The sequence below is a fragment of the Chrysemys picta genome, chromosome 4 (assembly GCF_011386835.1).
Source record: "Chrysemys picta bellii isolate R12L10 chromosome 4, ASM1138683v2, whole genome shotgun sequence".
Lineage (NCBI taxonomy): Eukaryota > Metazoa > Chordata > Testudines > Emydidae > Chrysemys > Chrysemys picta.
The window spans coordinates 32,878,651-32,905,521 of NC_088794.1; the positions used below are offsets into that span (position 1 = coordinate 32,878,651).

The 26,871-nt window shown below is 46.7% G+C and overlaps 1 protein-coding gene across 7 annotated transcripts in view; it reads left to right on the plus strand.

Moving 5' to 3' along the window:
* Positions 1-26,871, plus strand: part of LRP5 (LDL receptor related protein 5) — a 266,220-nt gene that overhangs the window by 34,477 nt on the left and 204,872 nt on the right. The window lies entirely within an intron of this gene.

A 26,871-nucleotide genomic window follows, 5' to 3' on the forward strand; every position in this document is an offset into this window, starting at 1 on the left:
TCAGATATTGGTACACAGAGCGCTGGTAGAATGTACTTTGGTGTGGCTGTATTATTTCTCCCTCCCCTTAATGCCCATTAGTATGTCAACACTGCAAAGAATGCTGATGGCTTACCCTGCTAGACAAAGGCTGCAGTAGCAAATTGCAGGTGAAGGAGTTAATCAAACTTCTTGAACACCCAAAGATTTGATTTGTGTTTTGGGCCAAGATTCAGGTAATTTCTTATTTACCGTATATACTTGATCATAAGCCAGTTCGTTTATAAGCTGACCCCCCCCCCAGATGGATAAGTAAAAATGGAAACTTTTTATAACTCGTTCATAAACCGACCCTATAATTCAGGGGTCAGCAAACTTTGGCTCCCGGGCCATCAGGATAAGCTGCTGGCGGGCCGAGATAGTTTGTTTACCTCGACCGTCCGCAGGCACGGAGGTAAACTTAAGTAAACAAAGTGTTCCGGCGCGCCAACTGCTTACCCTGACAGGCCAGGACAGCAACTGGTGGGGAAATTTTTTTCGGGAGGAGAAGCTGGGAGTCAGGGGAGTAACCCCTGTGACCACCCCCCACATGACCCCACCCCTAGCCCAGGTACCCTACACTCTCCACATCCCATCCTTTCCCACCTTATCTGGGGAGGGCCAGGGGAGGATGTCTCTGACCTGGCTGGAGTTGCTCCGTCAGGCTGGGCAGCGTGGCCGCAGCCTGCTCTGGCGGGCCAGACTGGGCAGTATGGCTGCAGCGTGTTCCAACGGGCTGGGCCGGGCGGCACGGCCTCAGCGTGCTCTGGCGGTCTGGGCAGCGCGGCCACAGCCTGCTCTGGGGGTGGGGCTGAGCAGCACGGCTGCAGCCTACCAGACCCAGAGCTGCAGCTGCTTCAGAGGCTGGGAGAAGAGCAGCGTGGCCAGAAGCGGAGAGACTCTGGCCCCGCCTCTTCCCTTCTGGCTGTGCTGCCTCTCGCTCCCTCGGTTGGGGGGAGGGGCTGTGTCCCACCTCTCCCTCTCTATACCCGTTCATAAGCCGACCCCCGTCTCTGGTGCTTCTCTTTTTTACTAAAAAAATCTGGTTTATGAATGAATATATACGGTAATCCATGACTAGACTAAATTTTTAACAGTAAGGATAACAGTAAGGGTAATTAACTGTTGGATCAGTTTGCCAAGGGTCATGGTGAATTGTCTATCAATATCAGTTTTTAAATCAAGACTGAATATTGTTCTAAAAGATAAGCTCTAGGTAACATTTTGGGGGGAAGTTCTGTGCCAGTTTTATACAGACTTACATGATCACAATGGTCCCTTCTGGCCTTGGAATATATGAATCTAGAGCAGGGGTCGGCAACCTTTCAGAAGTGATGTGCCGAGTCTTCATTTATTAACTCTAATTTAAGATTTCGCATGCCAGTAATACATTTTAACGTTTTTAGAAGGTCTCTTTCTATAAGTCTATAATATATAACTAAACTATTGTTGTATGTAAAGTAAATAAGTTTTTTAAAATGTTTATGAAGCTTCATTTAAAATTAAATTAAAATGCAGAGCCCTCCGGACCTGTGGCCAAGACCCAGGCGGTGTGAGTGCCACTGAAAATCAGCTTGCGTGCCGCCTTCGGCACACGTGCCATAGGTTGCCTACCCCGATCTAGACTAAACTCTGCAGGATTCCTTTGTATGGGTTTCAGATATCAACTGTATGTGAAGGAAGCAAAATAACTTTCTATTCTTCTATTCCATTTTTTAAAACTTATTTATTCTTTTTGGTTTGGCAGATTGCTACTCAGTGATAAAGGTTCCTGCCTTTTAATGAGTAGAACAGTTTGTTCTACAACTATAGGTAGATTTAGCTTACAAAATTTCTTTAGCAAATAGAAGCTTGAAAATGGTATGCTTGTTTCTGATCAGCATGATCCAGTGGACAGCACACTGGACTGGGACTTGGGAGACTTGAGTTCATTTCTTGATTCTGCCACTGACCTGCCATGTTACCTTGGGCATGTCACCTCACCTCTGTATGCCTCTCTTTCTCCTCTCGGCCTTTGTCTTGTCTATTTAGATAGTAAGCTCTTCAAGGCAGGGATTCTCTCATGTGCATATACAGTGCCTCGTGCAACAGGGTTCTGATCTTGTTGGGGCCTCTTGGGTGCTATTGTAATGAATAATAAAGTTGTTTGCATGTTTTTTTTAAGGACATGTTGCCACAAAGGGGAATAAAACCAGTATAAAACAAGCTATGGTAAAAGAGATGCTATGCTGTCCCGCATGATGATTTAAAACTGCAAAAGTAGAGAAGTTAAAGGGATGCCATAGCCCCCTAGGCACTGCTGTATGTGGTCCTCTAACACACAGTATTCCAGTGCCCAGAACAGACTGCACAAATTGTTGCGTTCTAGCCACCTTGGTAGGAAATATATTTTCCTTGTGTTACACAACACTGTCTTGATGATATAGTATCTCTCATAAAAGACACAGGGTATTGCACAGGGGTTCTCAAACTGGGGGTTGGGACCCCTCAGGGGGTAGTGAGGTTATTACATGGGGGGTTGCGAGCGGTCAACCTCCACCCCAACCCTGCTTTGCCTTCAGCATTTATAATGGTGTTAAATATATAAAAAAGTGTTTTTAATTTATAAGGGGGGGGGGGTCGCACTCAAAGGCTTGCTGTGTGAAAGGGGTCACCAGTTAAAAAAAGTTTGAGAACCACTGGTATTGCAGCTTTTCAGGGCCAGGGTGTTGAGGGCAGAGTGCTGCAGAGAGAATGTCAAGGATGTCTTTGTCTCAAATGGTGGGTGAGGTAATGTCTCAAATGTATTGTTGTGCATTACACTATAGTCCTTGATACGCCACAGGAAATGCAGAGGTGCTTCTGTTATTCAAATCTGTTTTTCATTTAAATCTCTTTGAAAGACATGTATAGTGAGCAATCCGGCACTTCCAAAGTCCTACCCTTAAATGGTCTCCATCTAGTCCTTGTAGCTCAGGGGTCGGCGGCCAGCATATCCCTTGCCCGCGCCACTTCCCGCTGCACTCATTGGCCCGGGACAGCGAACCGCGGCCAGTGGGGGCTGCGATCGGCCGAACCTGCCGCGTCAGTAGGTAAATAAACTGGCCTGGCCCGCTAGGGTGCTTATCCTGGCGAGCCGCGTGCCAAACGTTACCGACCCCTGTTGTAGCTAAATGGCTTTGCCATCTGTAATTGCCCATATGATGTGGTCTTCTCACAGATGTACTGAAAAGTGTGGAACCAAAACATAGCCTCTGGAAACGTATGAGCTAGTTCTAGAGCAGCCTGGTGAAGTCCCATACAAATGAAAGGGAGTTTAGAGTAACAGATTGCCTCCTTCAATTAGTGCAACTTGACATTAACTTGACTGTATGGATAAGTTTAACCGTGTCATGCTTTATGGCCCAATGGCTCCTAAAAAGGGGTTAAAATTACACATGATGTGTATGTCTACACCAGGGTTCAGCAACCTTTCTGAAGTGGTGTGCCGAGTCTTCATTTATTCACTCTGATTTAAGGTTTCGCGTGCCAGTAATACATTTAAATGTTTTTAGAAGGTCTCTTTCTATAAGTCTATAATATATAACTAAACTATTGTTGTATATAAAGTAAATAAGGTTTTTAAAATGTTTAAGAAGCTTCATTTAAAATTAAATTAAAATGCAGAGCCCCTGGATCGGTGGCCAGAACCCGGGCAGTGTGAGTGCCACTGAAAATCAGCTCGTGTGCCGCCTTTGGCACACGTACCATAGGTTGCCTACCCCTGGTCTACACTATGGTTAAAAAAACCCAGGCTGGCCAGTGTCAGCTGACTTGAGCTTGTGAGACTTGGGTTAAGGGGATGTTTAACTGTGGTATAGACTTTCATCCCTGGGCTGTACCCCGAGCTCTGGGGACCCTCCTGCCTTGCAGTGTCCTAGAGCCTGGACTCCAGCCTGGTCCTGCATGTTTACACCGCAGTTAAACAGCCCCTTAGCCTGAGCCCTGCGAGCCCTGAGTCAGCTGGCACAAGCCAGCCGCGGATGTCTAACTGCAGTGTAGACATACCCAGTATGTCCATCCACCTGCTGGCTCTTACAGTGGACTCTCTCTAAATTAGCTGTAAGTATGATACAGTCACAGGTATCCAGGTGGCTACTGTATACTGGAGGAAGACTCCTATGTGGTGGTCACAGCTGTATATGGAATAGTCTATAGTCCAGATATATCTCTTTGAGATGATAGGTGTCTGTATAGGGCAGTGACCTCCCACGTTGGATTGAACCATTCTTAATTTATGGAGGGAAGGGGAGAGATTTGGCAGCTAGTGATCAATGTTGTCGTACCCCATACTTCAACCGTGTGGCTCTGTCCTCTTTAAGGGGCTGGTTAGACCACACATAGATGTTTGTTTCTGTGGTTGCCTCCAAGCTAATTGTACCTTGTCATTTATCTCAATCAGTGGAAGCTCATACCTTTATATCCAGAGATCCTGGGGTCAGTCCCTGCACTGACCTGAATAAACCCGTCTTTATACCAGGAATGTGTGGAGCTGCAGCAACTTCAGGCTGCTGCTGGCTCTATGGAGGACAGAAACAGACTCTTGGGATCCGAATGATGATCCCATGAGGATTTTAAAAGTTTCAGGGTGGAACTGGAAATTTGCCAGCTGGCTCCTGAGAGCAAATTAAAGATCAAACCCTGCTCTGTGGTAGACAAATCAGTGCTGAATAGGGATAATTTTTTGATGGAGACTTGAGATCAAAATCGGATGTTTTACCATTTTCAGGGTACTTTTTCTTTCCATCATTATTGGTAATAGTGCCAAGCTCCCTCCTAGACAGCTGTCTGCATGTGAACTGGCAACTCGCTACCATGAGGCAGTGTGACTTAGTGGACTACACACAGCAGTGCGGTGCACGTAAAGGACTTCTGCTTTTTAGTGGCAGGACTGGAGGTCTCCCTCAAGATTTAAGCTGGGGTTTTCATAGATTCCAAGGCTGTAAGGAACCATTGTGATCAATTAGTTTGACTTCCTGTATAACACAGGCCATAAATCTTCCTCAAAATAATTCCTAGAACATCTTTTTTAGAAAAATGTCCAGTATTGATTTAAAAATGGGTCAGTGATGGAGAATCCATCATGACCCTTGGTAATTTGTTCCAGTGGTTAAATACTCTCACTGTTAAACATTTATGCATTTTCAGAGGAGCCTAAGTGGTTGGGTGCCCAAATACCATTGAAATTCAATGGAAGTTGGATGCCTAAAAACTCCCTTTGGCCTTGGCTACACTTGCAGATGTACAGCGCTGTGAGTTAAACCTGACTTCGTGCAGCTGAGTAGGGAAAGCGCTGCAGTCTGTCCACACTGACAGCTGCCCAGCGCACTGTTGTGGCCACATTTGCTGCAATTGCAGCGCTATTGGGAGCGGTGCATTATGGGCAGCTATCCCACAGAGCACCTTTTCCCATTCTGGTGCCGTGGGTTGTGGGAAGGGGGCATGGGTGCGGGGGATTCTGGATCCTGTCCCAATGCCCCGTGATGCATCGCTTCGCATCCCAGAAATCCCTTTGTTTCCGTCCACCTTTGGCGCCATCTTTCAATGGTTTCTGTACAGCGCGATCTGTCTGCGGGAAATGGAGTCCGAACTGCTGAGGCGTATGCTGACGAGTCTCGCCAGCACGTCACGTTTGGCTGTCGAACTATTCCTTAAGATCCAAAGTGACAGTGAGGGTGAGGAGTCCGACGATGCTATCGAGCCGCGTAACGCGTACGACACGAAATTGCTTGTGGCATTCACGGACATGCTCAGCACCGTGGAACGCCGCTTTTGGGCTCGGGAAACAAGCACCGAGTGGTGGGATCACATTGTCATGGAAGTCTGGGATGACGAGCAGTGGCTGCAGAACTTTCAGATGAGAAAAGCCACTTTCATGGGACTGTGTGAGGAGCTCGCCCCCACCCTGCGGCGCAAGGACACGAGATTGAGAGCTGCTCTGCCAGTGGAGAAGCGGGTGGCTATTGCAATCTGGAAGCTGGCAACTCCAGACAGCTACCGGTCAGTCGCAAACCAGTTTGGAGTGGGAAAGTCGACCGTTGGAATCGTGTTGATGCAAGTTTGCAAGGCCATTAATCGCATCCTACTCAGAAGAACCGTGACTCTGGGTAACGTGGAGGAAATAGTGGATGGCTTTGCACAAATGGGGTTCCCTAACTGTGGAGGGGCAATAGATGGGACGCACATTCCTATTCTGGCACCACCCCACCTAGGATCCGAGTACGTTAATCGGAAAGGGTATTTCTCTTTGGTTCTCCAGGCGCTTGTGGATCACCATGGGCGTTTCATTGACATTAACACAGGCTGGCCCAGAAAGGTGCATGACGCACACATCTTTCGGAACACTTGGCTGTTCAGGAAGATGCAGGCTGGGACTTTTTTCCCAGAGCAGAAGATCACGGTAGGGGAAGTTGAAATGCCCATTGTGATCCTTGGAGATCCCGCTTACCCGTTAATGCCATGGCTCATGAAACCCTACACAGGGAGCCTTGACAGCAGCAAGGAACGGTTCAACTACAGGCTGAGCTGGTGCCGAATGACTGTGGAGTGTGCCTTTGGCTGTTTAAAGGGCCGCTGGCGATCTCTGTATGGGAAGCTGGACTTGGCCGAAAACAGAATCCCCGCGGTTATATCCATGTGCTGTGCCCTCCATAATATTTGTGAAGGGAAGGGTGAAAGCTTCACTCAGGCATGGACCTCCGAGGTTCAACACCTGGAGGCTGAATTTGCACAGCCAGAGAGCAGGGCTATTACAGGGGCCCAGCGCAGGGCTGCAAGGATTAGGGATGCCTTGAGGGAGCAATTTGAGACTGAAAACCAGCAGTGATATCTGGTGCCCTGCACAGGAGTGAAGTGCAGTAGTTCCAATCTTTAGGAATCAATGTCTGCTAAGCAGACAAGCAGACTTGCAGTGCCTGTTTATTTCCTGGGCTAAGGAGTCTTTTACTTTATGCAATAATAAAGAATGTTTTCAAAGCCAAAAGAATCCATTTATTGAAAAGAAACAAGGGGGTGGAGTGGGGAACAGTACAATCACAGATTCGCGGATGTCCTGTTTGGTGTGCTGTGCAGTGAGTGCTGCACTTCAAGACAGCTATACTGCATGGTGATGGGGGTTGAGTGCAGAGGGTAAGGGTTGTGGTTCTCCGGGCTGGGTGTTGAAGATACTGGTGTTGGAGGCAGCGGGTGGCGTGAAGAACACGGAAGTTGGGGAAAGTGGGTTGTAGGTGACAGCGGGGCACAATGGAAAGAGTTTTGGGACAAGGGTGGGGGGGGGTCGTGTTTGCGGTACTGCTCCTCTTTCTGCATGGCTACCAGCTCCTGGATAGCGTCTGCTTGGTGCTCCAGGATGCTTATGAGCCTATCAGTGCTTTGCTGCCGGTGCGCAGTGCTTTGCCGCCGGTGCACTGTGTTTTCCTGGTGGATCCTGCTTTCTCTCTCCCTCCAGTCCTGTGCTTTCTCATTCTCTTTAATAGATTGCCACATCTTGCAGCATGTTGTCTTTGCTTTTTCGCGGTCTCTTCCTGAGTCTTTGCAATCTCTGAGCAGGCGATAAGAGGGATGGCTGAGGTCTCAAGGTTGATGCAGCTGTATAGGCAAAACGCAACATTTAACAGAGGCAGCATTGTTTATACCAGACAGAGTAATGATTCTCCCCACACTTAAGGAGTAGAAAACACACAGGTTCTACACAATAGCATAATTTTCCCGTCCGAAACAGAGCACACATATCCCACGGGAGCCTCAAAATGGTGAGTAAGGGGGACTGATTGTTTCAGGGCTGCACTGTCCTCTGGGTTTCTGTGCCTTGGGGAGAGCCAACAGCTTCAGGGGGCACCTACACTGAACACTGTCCCAACATTTTCCACAGGAGTTCGTCCTGGATGATATCTCGCTGCTGAGGGTGACCTGGGGAGCAAGGGAGGGTCTTCTACTGCAATGTGGCTTCCGCCCTGGCCCATATACAGCTTGCCTGTGTGCAGCAATGGTCCCTCGCGGCACAGTGGCGCGGACACGTTAGCTTGGCTGGGACAAGGACCACAGTGGCTCTCCCGATAAACCTGCGCAAGCGCATTGCACACGTTCTGGATGAGACATTCGAGGAGATTACCGAGGCCAATTACTGCGATGTGATAAACCACATCAATGCACTATTTTGCATCTAGGCATGCATGCCTAATCCTCCTCTCCCAAAGAGCCCGCACCGAAAAAATTCCTTCCTGGGGAAAAAAAAAAAAAAAAAAAAACAACGCTTACCAGGAACCTGCTCTTCTGTTTGTCCTCCACCAAGTACCGGCCGCTGTGACTGGCTACCTTCCTCCTGGCTCGAGAAGAGCTCCTGGCTGCATGGCTCCAGGGATTCCGGGGTGTCTCCATCCGGCCCACCACCATCACTCCCGTTTTCCTCCTCCTTCTCCTCTTCCTCCCTCCCCTCCTCCCACCAGCTCTGAAGTGTCCATGGTGGTGCTCGGAGTGGAGGTGAGGTTAACCCCAAGTATCGCATCCAGCTCTTTATAGAATCGGCAGGTCGCGGGGGGAGCACCCGAGCGGCCGTTTGCGTCGCGGGCTTTGTGGTAGACACTCCGCAGCTCCTTCACTTTAATCCTGCACTGCCGGGCGCCCCGATCATGGCCCCTTTCCATCACATCCTTTGATACCTTCCCGAAGGTATCGTAATTCCTATGGCTGGAGCACAGCTTCCGTCCCCCAAACACTGATGAGGTCCAGCAACTTGCTATTGCTCCATGCTGAGGCTCGCTTGGCGCGTGGAGGCATGGTCACCTGGAAAGATTCACTGATAGCACTCCACACCACGCCGGGCTGAGCAAACAGGAAGGGGATTTTTAAAATTCCCGGGGAATGTAAAGGGTCGGTCACATGGTTGGTTACTTGAGGCCAGGGCAGTAGAGTTTGAACTGATGACCAGAGTGGCTAGAACAGGCATTGTGGGATACTGCCGAATAATTCTGGAGGCCATTCACAGCGCATTGGGCGGCCACACTAGCGCTGCAGCGCTGCAGTGGCAGCGCAATACTCGCTATTCCTGTTGGAGAGGTGGAGTACATGCAGCGCTGCAACCACGGAGATACAGCACTGCAAATTCCTTGCCAGTGTGGACGGGGAGTGAGTTACAGCGCTGGGGGCGGCTTTACAGCGCTGCAACTCGCAAGTGTAGCCAAGGCCTTTGACTCCTTTGAAGTTCCTAGCCATAGCTAACTCAGCACTTAACGCTCAGTTTTTCAGAAGTGGCTGCTGATTTGTGGGGTTGCTCATTTTTTGGGTGTTCAGCTTGAGACTTCTTGAGCCTGATTTTCGGAATCTGAGGGCATGTGTACACTTACCATGGATCGACACTGCAGTGATCAAGCCACCAGGGGTTGATTTAGCAGGTCTAGTTAAGACTCAGTAAATCAACCACAGATCGCTCTCTTGTCGACTCTGGTACTCCACCGGAATGAGGAGCATAAGGTAAGTCAATGGAAGAGTTTCTTCCGTTGACCCAGTGTGCTGTAGACATGCAATAAGTTGACCTAAGCTACATCAACTCCAGCTACGTTTTTCACATAACTTAGGTCGACTTAACCCCGTAGTTTAGACCTGTCCAGAGAGTGCTCGGCACTTCTGAATATCAGACAATAGTGGGTCTCAAATTGGAGACCCAATATTGGTAACCAGTTTTGAAGATGTTGGTCTATATCTTTGTTGTTGTTTCATCTCTCAGGTGGGGGTAATAAGCTACCTACTGCTCAGTAAAGTTTAAGTGCTAACATTCACCACACAGGTCTTGGGTAAATGAGTCCTACTGTCCCCTCCAATCCCCCGGCAGGTCCCAAATTTATTTATACAATTGTCCCTTGCAGGAAATTTTCTTTGAAATTGGCAGTTATCCATGGATCCTAGCACAAATAGCTGGGGTCTTGGAGAAGGAGGCTGGTGGCGACTTTTATGTATTGCCCTGTCATTAACATGAATCATTTAGGGCAGTGGGTCTCAAACTTTTTTTACTGGTGACCCCTTTCACACAGCAAGCCTCTGAGTGTGACCCCCCCCTAATAAATTAAACACACCTTTTAATATATTTAACACCATTATAAATGCTGGAGGCAAGTGGGGTTTGGGGTGGAGGTTGCCAGCTCGTGACTCCCATGTAATAACCTCGTGACCCCCTGAGGGGTCCCGGCCCCCAGTTTGAGAACCCCTGATTTAGGGGTACCCCAGAGCATAACTTTAACTCTCCATAAAATGCTCATGTGAAAGACACACGTTTTTGAACTGTGGAGAAAAAAATGAGAGGAGCAGTGAGTTGAGAGTGGATAGGTCCCGTTGTACATCTAGCATGAGTTGGGCTAGACTGGCATCATGTTGCAGTTCTCACAACTGACGAGGTATACAGGTTGCACAATGCAGAAACCAAGAATTGCCAAGAGCCAATGGTTTTGCAATAACATTTAGAAGTTTTCTCTATTTATTAAAATGTACCAGATGCGGATGGCTTTATTCCCCAAGGACTTTCTTTCCTTGAAATGAAACTGAAAATGGACGGGCAGGGTTGTCTAGTCTCACTGCAGTGCCACGTAAGTGCCTCTGAATTCTCTGCTGAAATGCTGTTTTTGTAATGTCATAAAGCAGCAGTTCTCAAATTGTGATCCGTGGTCGCTTACTTGCTTGGTGGTCTGTGGAGAGTTGGCTGGTCACATGGTATTGGCTCTTCTTTTTTTCCAGCTGTTAAATGACAACTATACATATTATACTTTCCTAATGTAAGCAGTTTGTTTTAGCTACACAGATATTAATGAGATCACAAAGGAGAAGAAAGGTGATTCATGCAGTTGTGAACATGGTGGGGTCGTGGGGACTGTTCATGAGATGCTCTCTATTAGATGCTCTATATTAATACGTCGTCTACCAGTGATAAAGTTGGAGGAGTCTTGTTTTAAAGCAGTGCTCCACAAATAGGGTATCTCTACTTCATCAGCATGCTATGTGGGGCACTGTCCTTTTCTGCTTTCTGGAAGCACACCATTGATACAGAAGGCTGCATGAACTGAATCAAACCGTGTCTCTTTCACCCACAGAAGTTGGGCCAATAAAAGATATTACCTCAGCCACCTTGTCTGTGCTAAATCAAGTCAGCTGCCCTTCCCCTTTTGATACCTCTTTTGATAATCTTTACTTAAAGTAGCTAACATAATAGGAGCTGGATGAGACAAGAATAGGTAAATTCACAGAGCCTCCTGGGTTTTAGCATTTCTCTACAAACTCTGGTAGTTCCTGTCAGGCCTGCAGAAGCTAAACAAACCCCCAAATTGCATATTTTTTATAAAGCACCTTTGATGGCCCCTTTTGGAACATTCTCTTCAGATAATTGGTTGTTACAGGGAAATAAACTAATTCAGTCCAATTGAAATGAAATTGTATATAATCAGAGTGCTATATTTTGTTGTAAATAATAACGTTAGCAGTGACAAACTGTACACTGCCAAGGAAAACCAGGACTCTGAAATAAATCTCCGTTTCTTTAAACCTTATATTTAACGCACAAAAAATCCACCAAAAAACAAACAAACAAACAAAAAAAAACCTACTCAAAAACTCCACACAACTCAGAAAATGAAACATGGACTTTTAAAAACTTATTGTCCATTTATTAAAAAGCAATATTTAAAGATAGCTAACAGTTTTACTAATATGTGGTTGTTCCTATAAGTAAGACATATGATGTTTAGGATTACTATTGATAAAGATACTAGATTTGCATAGTCCCGGGGAGGCGAGGAAAGAAGAGGAGAATCCCAGACACACAGTCCAAAACCATTACCCACATTACATTCTTAGGACCCACTTTTTATACTTATAAAAAAATGCCACTGTAAATGTTGGTTAAAATTGGAAAGATACATTGAAATTATTCTGGAGAGGCAGTGTGGTCTAGTGCAGTGGTTTTCAACCTTTTTTCATTTGTGGACCCCTAAAATATTTCGAATGGAGATGTGGACCCCTTTGGAAGTCTTAGACATAGTCTGTGGCCCCTCAGGGGTCTGTGGACCACAGGTTGAAAACCACTGGTTTAGTGGATCGGACTGGGAGTCCTGAGTTCTATTCCCAGTTCTGCCACCGACCTGCTGTGTACTCTTGGGCAAGTACCTTCATATCTCTGCCTCAGTTTCCCCTCCCATCCTTAGTCTTGTCTGTTTAGATTGTAGGTTCCTTTGGGCATGGACTGTTTTCTCTCTGTCTCTCTCTCTATCCACAGAGTGCCCAGCACAGTGGTGCTCTGATCTTGGTTGGGCCTCTAGGCAGTGGTGAGCTGGAGCCAGTTTGCACCGGTTCGCGTGAATCGGTTGTGAAATTTTGAAGTGGTTTTAGAACCGGTTGTTAACCAGCTTCCCTGCAAGGAGGCGCTGCGGCTTTGATGGGCTCCAGCCGGGAAGTGTGTAATTCCTCCCAGCCGCCGGGGGCGCTGTGCTGCGGAAGCCATGTGGGCTGCCACCTGGCCCTCTTGCTGCTGCTGCTCCCCTGGCCCTGGGGCTCCCACTACTGCCTGGTGGGTCCCCGGCTGCTCTGCTGGGCCTGGGCTGCATCCTGCTGCTCGGGCTGCTCCAAGACGCTCTCCCCGTGAGTACCCGCACCCCCTGCCTGCAGCCATCCCCTGCCGCACCCCCTGCTTTGCCCGCACCAGCTCTGCACCCCCTGCCCGCAGCCAGCCCCTGCTGCACCCCCTGCCCTGTCTCCAGCCAACCCCTGCCCGAAGCCAGCCAGCCCCGCACTCCTCTGTCTCCAGCCAACCCCTGCCGCACCCCCCTGCGGCCCTGCCCAAACCCAGCCAGCCCCACACCCCCTGCCCTGTCTGCAGCCAGCCCTGCACCCCCTGCCCGCAGCCAGCCCCTGCCGCATCCCTTGCCCTGTCTCCAGCCAACCCCTGCCGCACCCCCCTGCCTGAAGCCAGCCAGCCCCACACACCCCTATCTCCAGCTAGCCCCACAACCCCTGCAGCTAGCCCCTACCTCCAGCCAACCCTGCACCCCCTTGCCTCCAGCCAACCCCGCACCCCCTGTCTCCAGGCAGCTCCGCACCTCCTGCCCTGCCCGCAGCCAACCCCGCACCCCCTGCATCCAACTAGCCCTGCCCTATGCCCCTGTCTGCAGCTGGCCCCACGTCCACTGGTGCCCTGCAGTTCCCAGGGCAGTAACCCTGCACACCTGCTTCAATGAAGGGGGCAGGGAGCAGCTGGGACCCATACATGTGCACACCCTAGGGTGACTAGACAAGAAGTGTAAAAAATCGGGACAGGGATGAGAGTAATAGAAGCCTATATAAGAAAAACACTCAAAAATCGGGACTGTCCCTATAAAATTGGGACATCTGGTTACCCTAGCACACCCCCAGGGAGTGGCAGGGACCCACACATGTGAAACGGAGCTCATTTCTAGTTCAGGCCCATCTTTTTAAAAAAGAACTTTAGGTAGGGTTAACATACATCTGTATTTTCCCAGACATGTCAGGCTTTTTGGTTCTTAAATCGCCATCCGGGAGAAATTTTTAAATTTTAAAAATTCCTCCCGGGAAAATACGGACGTATGGTAACCCTATTGGTACAAAAAATACATACTGTGGCACATCCCTTAAATCAGAACTTTTTATAGGGAACCGGTTGTTAAGATTTTGGCAGCTCATCACTGCCTCTAGGCGCTACCATAACGCTAGCAACTGTATTATTTATTGAGTGGTTTTAATTAAATCCCCTTCATATAGTGGTATGAAGAAGGAGCTTTTGTGTGTCTGGACTGGAGGAATGACAACCTTACTTGAACCTGATAACTTTCATACGGCTTTCAGTAATGCCAACCCCAAGCATTCAGAAATCATGAGTCAGGTCCCCAAAATAATGAGATTGAAAATATGTTTGGGATTCTTTATTTGTCTTCTGGGTTTTGAACCTTCTGGGTATACTTGAGGCCCATTTCTTTAAGCTTTCCTTTGACCATTAGGGCTTCAAAATTACTCTTTTTTTTTAAATGAAAGAATAGATTCTCATGTATTAATTAAAAGAACAGGAGTTCTTGTGGCACCTTAGAGACTAACAAATTTAGATAAAAACCCACTGGGTTTTAGCCCACGAAAGCTTATGCTCAAATAAATTTGTTAGTCTCTAAGGTGCCACAAGTACTCCTGTTCTTTTTGCGGATACAGACCAACATGGCTGCTACGCTGAAACCTGTCATGTATTCATGACTCTTGGAACTGGGGCTCTAAGAAAGACACAAAATATTGTGAGATTTAGCAACACCCCGATCAAAGAAATATTAATTTGCTGCTGGTGATGCATATATTTGACATCCTCTGCGGTGGCTAGCAAGTGAGGGGTTGAGCCAAATTTTGCCCATTCCCCATCTCCCCCACCCACCTGCGTGTGTGTGTGTGTGTGTGTGTGTGTGTGTGTGTAAGTAAATGACATGCTGTACCTGATTATCCTGCAGAACAAGACATCTCCGATAGCCTGTGCAGGATTATAATGCAGGCATTTTACTCTTTTGTGAAGCCCTGTCATCCAAATCACAATCTTGCTTTCTGTATTACTGGGGTTTGTGCAGCTTTGCTTTAGTAAAGGTCAGGGCTAGCTCATAATAAAATAGAACCGTGTCTTGAATTTTTAGTAAGTTTTAGTCCTGGTGACTACAGTCTGTGTAGTGCGGTCAGGTGCTGGTGTGATGCGTATTTTCCCCTTGTCCCCCTCAATATGCCTCTGGCAAACCACCACATCCACAGCCCTTCTTGTGGTCTTTGGCATCTTTTGAACAGTCACTTTATAATAATGCCTGACTGTGCAAAGGTTTCTGCAACATGCACAAATGTTCATGAAGATCTAACACAGCCAACCTCGTCTTTGGCAACTAAACTAGATTTTGACCTCTAGTATTTGGATGTGGGAAAGTTAATCTAGGAATACAGATTGGAATTTTCACCTTTGTGTTAAGGGGAGTTAGGTGCCCAAATCCCTTAGGCTCCTTGGAAATTCCAACCTTAAAGGCCCTGAAGTGAATTGCTCTTCTTATATTACAAGCCAAGCCAGGTGTCCTTTTAAGTTATTTATAAAAAAAAAAAGAGAAAAAAAAAGGCAAATTACTCATATTTATAATTAAAGCTGCCTTAGCATTCTTTGGTATGGATGGTAGGTGCCTGCCTGCACGCAAACAGGCTCCTTTTTATTCTACCCTGTTGGCAAATATATCACTGATTTTCAAGCTGTCTCTAGTATTCAGCAATATGATACTCATTGTAATACTTAGTGTGTATAAATAAAGCTGTCACTAAAAACATTTCATATTTTGGGCTGCTAGCGTGGATTGGATTACTTTGCACTGGTTTGTGCTTAGTGTAACCATGTAAACAGTTTAAAATATAGGTTGTTTAAAAAAAAAAAAAAAGTAAAATTAAAAAAAAATTCCCCTGACATCTGTTACAAATTCTATATATAAATATTGGGTATTCTTACAAGATTTAAAATACCATCATTTTTCTCCCTCTGAATTTCAAACATTGATTCCATCTAAATCTAGTAAATGTGTAAATGAATCCTTGGTTGGTAGCTCAGACATTTCCTTTCACAGTTTGGAGGGGGAAATTAGTAACAAATGCTGCTAGACAAGGAGGAGAAGAAAATATATTCTTTTAAAGCATGCATTTAAAACACCCATTGGAGCACTATTTTTTTTAATGGCCTACTGTCCGCCAGACCCCACCCCTTCATTCGTATATGGCACTCCCATTAAAGTCAGTAGTAGAAAACTGCTCTCCAAGGCACCTCCCCCTGGAAGATATTGAAATGCTTTGTGAACATCCATTAATTAAGCCTCACAGTACCCCCTTTGAGGTAATTAGTAGCACAGGGAAGGGTGCATTTGCAATGCATGGATTGATTTTATCCATGTGTATTGGAGTGTGGGGACAAACTGCTGGAGTGACTTGCCCAAATGTACACAAGTGGCAGAGCCAGAACTAGAACCCAGGAGTCCAGATTCCACCAGGGCCTGATTAACTTTTTGTGGGCCCGGCGCCAAACATATTTGTGGGCCCCAATTGGGGAAATAGGGCATGTGATGGGCGGCGGTCCGCAGAGCAAGGGGCCGGTTGGGGGCAATGAGACGCAGCGCAGCAGGAGTGGCCCCACTCAGCCCAGCACAAGGGCACTGTTTACAAACCCCAAACTGCTAGATGCACACTGGCCCACCCAGCCCTGCGCTGCTAGCGTGCCCCTTCCACACTGCCCCCCTGCCCAGTGCCCTGCCCTTATGTCAGTGCCCCCTCACCCAGAGACTTCCCCCACAGATCCCTATGCCCAGTGCCCCCTGCCTGGAGACCCCTTGTGCTGACATCCCACCACAACCTCACAGCACCCTGCACACCATACCCCCTGCACAGCTCCCCCACCCACAGATCCCCTACTCTCCAGCACCCCCTTCATGGTCCCACCATCACAGCTGTACAGTGCCCCATATTCCTGAGGGAATTCTGCATCAAATTCTGTGCATAATATTTTAAAATTCTGACTTTTTTAAATAATAAATAAATGTGGAAGCTCCACCATGGCAGTGGGGAGCACAGGCCACTGGCTGCATGGAGGTGGGAGAATACCCTGCAGCCTCCCCACCCCTCTGGGACAGGGACTTGGCAGTGAGACTGAACCTGACCCTGACACAGCACAAGGGCTATGCCTGCCACAGAAACACCCTGGGGCCCTGCCCCTTTTGTGCCAGGCACACCAGATGTGGGCCGGGAGGCTCAGCCCGGCAGCAGGATTCAAGTGCAGAGGGACTTAGTGTGGGGGTATCCAGATGGGGGTAAGAGGGCTCTGGGGGGGGGGGTAAGAGGGTTCTGGGGGGGCAGTCTGGGTGCAGGCAGCTCAGTGCGGGATCTGGCTGCACAGGGAGGTGCAGGGGCAATGGGAGTCTGCAGGGGGGACCAAATGAAAGTGGTTGGAGCTCAGCCGGTGGGGTGGGGAGGAGTCTGGGTGCAGGGGAGGTGGGGTTGTTGATGCACAGGATCTTTTCAGGGGGAATAAGGCAAACACGACATTCATTGGTAATACATGCATCAATCAACACTGTATCATATGCATATGATCTATATTACACACACACACACACACACACACACACACACACACACACACACACACACACACACACACACACACACACACACACTCCGTCTTGTTGTTGTTACCAACTAGTTGCTCCCCTTAACTCCACTGGCCAGGTGAGTTAGATAGTGGAGGGGTGGAGCCAGGCTTCTGCCGATCTTGATCAGTGCTCCGATGTTGAAAAGACCCAGGGTCCTCTGCAAGACACCTCACATTTATAGCAGCTTCCCTCTCATGCAAATCTATACCAGATTCAAAATCTGTGTCCATTGGTCCTTTGTGCTGCTTCCTTCTGGGTGTTGTCCCAATACTGTTCAAACAGGTTGTTTCCAAAAGAAGGTGCTGTTCAAAGAGGGTGTTTCCAAATGAAGGTGCTTGATTCTAACCCACCCCCCCCCCCCCGCCCACTCCCCCAGGCCGTCAATATGTTTGCTCTTCTTTAGTGAGCCCACTTGACAAGTTTGATTGTCCTTGGGTCTGGCTTCCAACCCCTTTCCAACTAGCTGTCTGGAGGTGCTTGCCTTCCACGCCTTGCTCATTCACACCTCATTCATTCAACATGCCAATTGATTAAGGGAGTGTGGGGAGGGGGAATCTTATTCTACTCCTTGCAAAAAGACCTTTTTCTTCTATTTTAACTATCCTTAGGGGCTATAACATTATACCAAGGCTTAACACAAAGTTTTCTATAACTTTTTCTACATAGGGATCTCATACAAAGTTCCTATATCAAAGGACTTGATACAAAGTTGTATGAAAATAGCTTAATACAGGGTTATAAAGAGAGGCATAATACAAAGTCATATGAAAGTTATGTGAAGATGCTTAATACAGAGATTTATCTACAGGGTTCATTTGGGTGGGGGTCTAGGTGTAGGGCTCAGTGGGAGGGTTTCTGAGGGGGCTCATCAGGGTGGTACAGATGCAGGGGAGGTGGGGCTTGTCAGGGTGAGGGTTTGATGGGCCTGCTTAACAGGGGAGCCCCAGCTGCTGCAAAGGGGATCCGCATGCTGGGTCCCCGTTTCCCCTATCCCAGGGATCGGTAACCTTCGGCATGTGGCCCACCAGGGTAAGCCCCCAGACGGGCCGGGCTGGTTTGTTTACTTGCCGCGTTCACAGGTTCGGCCGATTGCGGCTCCCACTGGCCGTGGTTTGCCGCTCCACGCCAATGGGGGCTGCGAGAAGCTGCGGCCAGCCCATCCCTCATCCTGCAGCCCCACCATTTGCCTGGAGCCGCGATCGGCCGAACCTGCAGACACGGCAGGTAAACAAACTGGCCTGGCCCACCAGGGGGTTTACCCTGGCGGGCCGCGTGCCAAAGGTTGCCGATCCCTGCCCTATCCCCTTCTCTTCCCCATCCCATGCCCCTTCCCCACCACTCTATCTCCTCCCCATCCCACCCCCTTGCTTCCCCACTGTCTCTGTCCCCCTGCCTGCCTGCCCCACCATGGGCACTCACTGTTGTACAAGATGAAGGATGGCTCCCAGCACACAGAAGGTGGTGTCCAGCTGCAAAGTCCCAGGAGCTGAGCAGCATCTTCTTTTTTCAGCCTGGCTGCGCAGCTCTGCAGTCAGAGTAGGTCTGCTCATTCCACCCAAGGCCCCACCCAGCCTCTTCTCTGCCTCCTCTCCCCAGGTGAGCATGCTGCGGCTGTGCTCCTCCCCCACCCCCCTGCCGGCAAACAGCTTATCGGCAAACAGCTGATCGGCGGCAGGGAGGGGAGGGCGGGAAGGGAGCAAACTGTGAGAAGAGGCAGGGGAGGGGGAGCTTGGCTGCCCTACTGCAGCAGGAGCCTCACTGCCAGGAGCACCAAGCTTCTGCCCCCCGCAGGAAAGAGTGGGGGGCGGAGAAGAGTGGGCCTGGTCGGGGCACCCCTGGAGTGTGAGCCCTGCTCCATGGCGCCAGTGGCTCCATGGTAAATCCGCTACTGGATTCCACGACTTTTGTTCACACTAGTACCCTCTGCCTCCCTGTTGCAGCAATGAAATTCTATAACTTTGGAACTGTAGTGGGAATTCATTCACCTTTTGAAAATGATTTTGTTTTTTTCAGGATGAAAGTGATAGCCTCCCATTTTTACATTTATTAGGGGAAGATCAGCATTTAATCTGTCTTTTGAAGTTGATCAATGGATTTATGGCTCTCTACAGTAGTAGCTGCCAGTAAACAGGGCTGGGATGCAGAAAGTTGAGTCTTGGGTTTTTAAGAAAAGGAAAAATGCTTTTGCTCACTGAATATACAGCAGGCACATTCAAAATGCAAAAGGAAATTTTTGTGTGTATGTGCCGTGCTCCCCTCTTGTCTGCCTCAGTACGTGATCATGGGTTTTTTTTGACTGTGCAGACTGATTCAGCCAAGCTCTTGAGGATTCTTTTCTCTTTTTCCCCAACCCCTTCATTCTGGAGGAGATCTTGTCTACTTAGCTGCAAATATGCCTTTCTCATGGCTGACTGCTGCTTGGCCCCATGAGCTGAGCCACACAGCCTGCTAGAAAAAAAGTGGCACCACACAGAAAGAGTGCAGAATAAACACTAGGCATGTAGGAATATAAAGTCCTTTATGCAGGCCTCGTCTGAAACCTTTTCAAGAGCTGCAGGTTTAAGGTATGCACAGGTTTGGAGAAGAGGGAGGAATGTCTCGTGCTGAAGTATAACTGACCTCTACAGTCAATTTAGTGGTGTTAGGATCTGATTTAGCTGCGGTGTAGGAGCACAGAAGACCCTTGGGTGTATTTCCCATTCAGCCACGTTTCTGTGTTGAGCAGCTTAGAGTTTCTGCATGGTAATAAATGAGAGTTTGGATTTTCACAGGAATTGTACCCAAATCGCTTTGCCTGGCAGCATAGAAGTTAACCATGGGGGAACTCCATAAAGTATGCCAGCCTCCTCTTTAGGGGTCTATCTAATTTTAAGTATAGCAATTAATTCTCTACATAACTTCAAAATCACATTATTAATAATTGTATTTAGTAGCACATATAGGGTATAAGAGGCACTCCCTAGGATACAGTCCTCGCCCACCCTCACTCCCAAAGAGGTTCAAGTCTAAATAGACAAGTCAGAAAAGGGCAGAAGAAAGCAAGGAGTATTATTTTCATTTTACAATGAGAGGTGGATTAAAGCCTGGTCTACATTTAAAAGTTTTATTGACACAGCTGTGTCGAACGTGTGGTTTATTTTTTTATTTACCAACAGTACTATCCTGGTAAAAGCCCTAGGATAGATGTGGTTATAGCTGTATAACCATGCTTACACCAATCTAGCTTATGTTAGTCGAGTGACCCAGCACAAGCTATACCTGTAGAAGCACTTCTATACCAATATAACTGGGTCCATGCAAAAGATTTTGCTGGTATAGTGGTAGACAAGGCCTAGGTTACTTGTCCAAGGTCACTCTTGAAGTTTATGTCAGAGCTGGGAATTGAACCCAGATCTGAGTCCAAATTCAGTTTAACCATAAACCATTCTTCCCCCACATATTCTGTTTAACAGCGAGTGTGTAGAAAAATGAGTGTGCAGCTACTGATACCAGATTTGCCTGTTACTTTGGAGTACGCTCATTTATTAGGGTTACTCTTCTGGGGGAGGGGGGCAGGTTCTGTGATTCTATCAATGTACTGCTTGTGTCACTTTTGTTCTCATACGGAGCCCTACTTCTGCAAGTTCCCTCCCAATGGAGCTATCCTGCAGGACCTAGGTACCCCGGAATCAGATGAACAAGTGCACACATTAACAGAGCGCGTCTGAGAGGACCGGGTTAATCAGCACTCCCAAGCTGGCCCCTTATGTCCCTGGACTCAGTAGGCTGGGTTGAGCAGCAAGCTGTCACCCTCATATGCTATGGGCATCGGACCGGAATAGAGTACGCCTGAGCAGGCTGGGTCGAGCAGCACTTTCAATCTGCACCCTCATATGCCCCAGGTTCAGCACATCCCTATCCCCACTTTCATGTTACAATTGTTCTGGTAGTAACCCACTTGATGAGCAGACCCCACAGGACCCCACAGGGAACTGCAGGGATCTTTAGCTTAGGTATGAGGAGCGTTGCTGCAGAACGAACAAGGAAGCCAACGGGGTGTGGCGGGGAGAGAAGGGGAGGGGAGAGAGAGAAAGAGAAGCAACCAGCTTAACCATGAAAGTTATTTATTGCCAGGTAATAACCATAGGGGAGCCAAACAAATACAACAGTTATAATATTAAATCTAACTTAACATTTGATATAAAAGTCAGGTTTAGAAAATTAACTGATCACACAAGTCAGAGTCAGAAGGCTATACCTAGAGAGAGAGAGTGAGCTGGGTTCTCACCACTCCGTGAAGCTTGAATCGATCGGGGGTCCCAGGTAGTGGTGGTAGCTGAGGGTCTGGAGTGCTGGAGACAGGCACAGCCCCCAGCACGATCAGTCAGGAGAAGATGAAGTCCCAATGGAATTGATGCAGATTTTGGATCCAGGCATCGGAACACTTACTTGAGTGTGGGTAGGGGTTTTTATAGGGAAAGAACAATAGTTCAAGGGAGAACACTGGATTTGTTTATGGGTAAACTGATGGCTCAAGGGAATATAGCAAAGGTGTTTTGTTCAGGCTAGACAATAGGAACTGCTCATTCCTGGCAATGGGCTGTGTTCATTCCAGGGAGCTCACAATGCAATTAGGCAGCTTCAGTATTTTGGATACCAATAAAGGGTTTATTACTAGAATTGGTCTGATAACTGCTGAGCTGGGTGTGTGCAGGCGTGGGTTCATTAACATCTGGAGCAGAGATCCCCCATCAGGCAGCGCTTTCCTGCTTTGCTGGTCCCAGAGTTCAGTGCGGTTTTTGCCTTGGAATCTCTGTTCTCCATTCTGTATGCTAATGGCGATGCCTCCTTGTCTCATCTCCAATGCAAATGAAGCTAGGGGAGTTTCCTTAATCCTGTCACCCTTGTCTGGAGGGGTTTAGGTGGGTCTCCCACGGCCTTTTCATTGCTCTTTGTAAGTCTGTCTTCTGATCCGTTTTGGTTCAAGCAGAGGCGGGAGGGGTGGGGGGGCGGGAAAGGTTTTTTGTGAGTCAGACGGGCTGGGTACTGCGCCCTGGTTCCCCAAGAACACATTGCTGACAGGTAACAGTACAGATCTGTATTTTCTGTCTATTTCATGGTGTAGCCACACATGGGTAGATAGTTACATGAAGCCAAACACATACTTTTCTTATCAGTGGAAAATCTGTTTGTTTGTTTTTAAAGTATAATACCTCCTTGTACAATTAAGTGTTGTTGAGAGGTAGCTTTATGATTACGTTTATTTCAGGACTGGAATAGGACTTCTGTAATTTTCTGCAGCGTTAGGCTGCTATCTGTTCAGAATTTATTTGATACAGTGTTCGTGGTGTTTCAGATTTTTTTATTTGAAAAAGGATCACGAAAGCTCAAGCTATGTACAGATGTTTTAAATATTGCCTATTAAGGAAAAATATGAACTGTTCAAACTTTATTAAAAAGAATCCTTTTTTTTTTTTTTTTTGTAGCTAGACTAAAGTATTGTCACTCTAGTTGGGTGGTAATACACACAACGTATAAACAAACAGTTTGTGCTCCACACTTATCCTGTTAATGTTTATGCTTCTTCCCTTTTCAGAGTATAAATCATTTTTCTGTAATAAGCAATTTATAGAGGTCAGGAGCATCATGGATCACAATAGTTTTGTTTACAAGCCAAATCCTCTGTTGAGAACCTGGGACTTGTTAATCATGCAATAATATCCCCACGAAGTAATATTGTATCCTGTTATGTCTAGAACAAATGAGAAAAATCCAGTTCACTTGAACATTAGAAATAATGGAGGTTTTTTTTTTATGGCCCAAACATGAGGCAGAGGACTGGATGATGGAAAAGAATTGGAAATGGGTACAGAGCCTTTGACTTGTAGATTTTAAATCCAGCTCAGGACTGTAGTGAACAAAAACTACTACTTTCTCCTCCTCCCCCACTCCCTGCCTGGGGCTTCTCACTTCTCCATTTGCCACCTGGAGCGGGGTCCAGCCACCCAGCTCTCCAGAGAAGCGGGGGGCAGCTGGGCTCTAGCTGTCCAGCTTTCTTGTCAGTTTCATGACTTCTGCCATGCAATTGACAAGGCAGCCAACAGCCGATGTAAGGAACGCAGTATGTACACAGACTCTGCCTCACCCTAACTACACCGACATAAGCCTTACGACTCTCTTGGAGATGAAGTTATGATATTAGTGTAGTAAGGCACTTACATCAGCGGGAGGAAGGCTGTAGAGTAGACACTGACATCATTAGGTTAACATACGCTGTCTTACGTCGACCTAACTGTGTAGTGTAGACCAGCCCTCAGACAACAAGGACTCAAATGAGTCCTGGAGAGTGAACTGTTCTTTCACTCCTCAAGGTATTTCCTGCAGGTCAGGATTGAGGCATATAAGCGGCATGGTTTGAGGGAAGCTTCCATTGTCACTCTTCATAATGCTTCTGTTCTGTGGGCAAACTGAATTCTTTTTGTTAGAGGAAAAAAATAGAAGTGCCCCAACAGATCAGTGAAAATACCTTGAATCTCCTGGCAAATAGCTTGTTTTTACTGTTCGTGCAGCAGTAAATCAGGTTTCCGGTCTACCTTATATCTGTTGCTGCTACTGGTTCCTCAGAGTAGGACTTTGACTTTCCAGTGCCTGAAAAGTCTCGCTTTGTTTCTCACCATTTATTTTTTGAACTACTATGAAATAGTTATATGTCAAGATTGTTGTTGCAGTAAATGCTACCAAATGGTGAACAGCATCTTAGGGACTTCAGTTAAGGTAGTAAGATGATGAGTAGTTATATTTTTCTTCAAGCCTGCTTTTGTTGGCTGCATAGAACTACATTAATCCATTAACTAGATTTTCAATAAGGTCGGTATTGTCCATTTGGGCATTTTGCTTCAAAGATGATCTGATTAACATCCTCCGTGTGCTGCTCTCAGATCACTTTTCCCCACAAATTTAGTACTATCCTCACCTCCTACTATATCGGAACACTGCCACCATCTTTAATTGTGGTATATACCCTGATTTAATCACCTTGGAGCCTTGGAATTTGGAGCAGCTCATTGCTCTTCTTCTGTCTTTGATTCTATTTGTAAAGTCAGGAGAGTCTCAACTCTCTTCCCCCCCCGGGGGCAGGATTGCAAACAAAAAATGGATCTTGGTTAAAATAAGTGATTTATTTACTATTTTCATCTCAGTAGTTGTTGTTCCTAAATGGATTTCTGCACCTCATTAGTCAAAATCTAAACTGAACAAAACAGACCATTTTGGGGGTGTGATTTTTCCCCCCCAGTTGTCCCTGTTCTACTAACTTGTGACTTTTCTTTTTGCAAATGGAAACCGAATAAAAATCCATCTTTATTGTCTTGAAAAAAAATAATTTCTGGCTACTCTCACTAATCAGTTTGTATAATTATAAACACAATTGCAAGTTGGTCAGTGTTTTTTCCTTGCTGGGTGTATATAGCCGACACAATGTGGCTGCACTTCAATCAGGAGGTGTTGGGAGCAGAGAAGTGATGTGCTGGAGTCCAGTGATTTAATGTGTATCTGTACACTATTTGCCCACTGATACTCACCGTAGCCTGGAGCCTGTTGAAAGGGAAGGAGAGCTGGGTTAATATCAATATTGATTGGATTAGACACTGTTCAGGTCTGATCTTTAGCTAAAATGATGTTGAATTCTTCTGCTGGTGATTGGGCCTGCGTGACTTCATTGTATTTGTAACAGTCACTCTGTCGTCTTCAGTATGGGGGAAAAAGTCCAGATGAATGTCGTCATTCTCCTCTACTTCCACCCAAAACTCACTTTTTGGTAGATGGTACATACATTTTTTTTTTTTTTTTATCGGTGCATGTGCTTTTTTGATGACCTCAGTGTTAGGCAGGCTGCATATAGCCACTGCTTATGTAAAGTGACACGCATAACTGAAAAGTTCTCTGCCCCTAAAGAACTTAAAGTCTGAATAGACTCCTGTACCATCAACCTGTGGGAGTGTTGTTCAGAAGGCTTGATGCTGTGCCATTTAAAATAGACATGCTTTTGAGAACCCAGTGAGTTGCAGGGAATAAAAACATTTCATATTTTAGACATGTTTTGTTTCAGTGACCAACCTGTTGGGCTTTCATGGGTATTTATAACTAGTGTTCTAAAGGCGACGGGGAGGTAGAATTTGGCAAGTTTAGAAATGAGATGGAAGCACTACTGGGATTTCATTTCCTAACAAATAATTCTCCTCAAACTGTATAAACTTTCTTGAGTTAAATACTTTAGAAGACAGATATTACATTTTCAGTTAAACAAGCATAGTAACAATTGCCTGTTCCTTGCTACCCAGCCTCACCAAGCAACCAGCTGATTTAAATTTTCCTTATTACTTTCAGAAGTGTATACTTCCTCCAAAAAGAAAAATAAAACAGCCTTTTTCCTGACTTGGAAAAAAATTTAAATAGACTATGCATAATAAAAAGAAAAATAGCCTGAATCCTTAGGCATGATTTGAGTTCAGCTGAAGTTTAGTTGTAAAATCTATCAACTGAGCTCAGTTGCTTGCACACACATACATATGCTGCTGTCACATGTGCTTTATGGTCTACCCTTTTCAATGGCATGCACTGTGCCATGAATGTAGCTATTAGAGGATTGAGTGTAACTGGAGGCCAGGGTTCACAAGAGAGGCATTAGTATGTCACAAAGCTGCCAGCATAGTCAACTGGTAAAATAGAGTATAAACTGATTTCTTTTTAAAGTACAGAAGGAATTGAATGTGAAAGGCAATATCAAGAGCTAACTTTATCCTACATTATATACTGTAACAAGAATTGGAAACTGAAGATATTTATAGGACAGGCTTGAAGCCATAGAAGATGAGATAACACATCTGTCCTTGCTGGTCTGTTTTGAGTGTTTGTTTCTTGAATTGAGTGGCAAGTTTTTGGATCTCAACTGTGAATGCATTTAGGAGGCAGAAACATCAGCTGGAATGATGAAGGTCTTGTCGGGGAGCCAGCGATTGATTACCATAGACGTCTGGCAGCTGTTGCTTGAGCTTGTGGAATTATGGAGGACTCAAGGTGACAAATAGTTTGGTAAATGAAAACAGTTCTGCATTAGATTACAGTAGAGATCTACTGTACCATTGGCAAACTAAGTAGAAGCAGAATTCTGCTACTCACAGCAACTGGTGCCCACTTCTGAAATATTAGCATTTGTGTCAACTGGTGATGGTGTTATTGGGCCAACCCTGTGTGCTTGCATTACTGCACTGGGCTGCCACTTATGGAGCCAGTCTGATGTCAAGCTTCTGCTTTTTATTTCCCTCAGAAGGGAAGATGATACCCTTAACTCCCTGGGGTATACAGAGGGAAGGGAATCATGCTGTTAACATGAACTGGCTGGTGTGATTGGGAAAGAGAGTGTCCTGTAGGAGGACTAGGTCTTGTCCTCTTCTGGAAGAAGCTGTTGGGCGTAATACAATGAGCAGGAAATGTACTCTTTCTGGAGAACAGTTATTGTGATCTAGCAGACAAGAGTGATCCTGGGAAGAGGATTGAAGAGGATATACAGGACCTCAAAGCCATGAGTTTAAATTGGGGATGGAGTTTACGTGAACAATAGCAATCAGTAATAATAGTTTCTGTATCTCTATGGGCTTCCATGAGCATTAGCAAATTG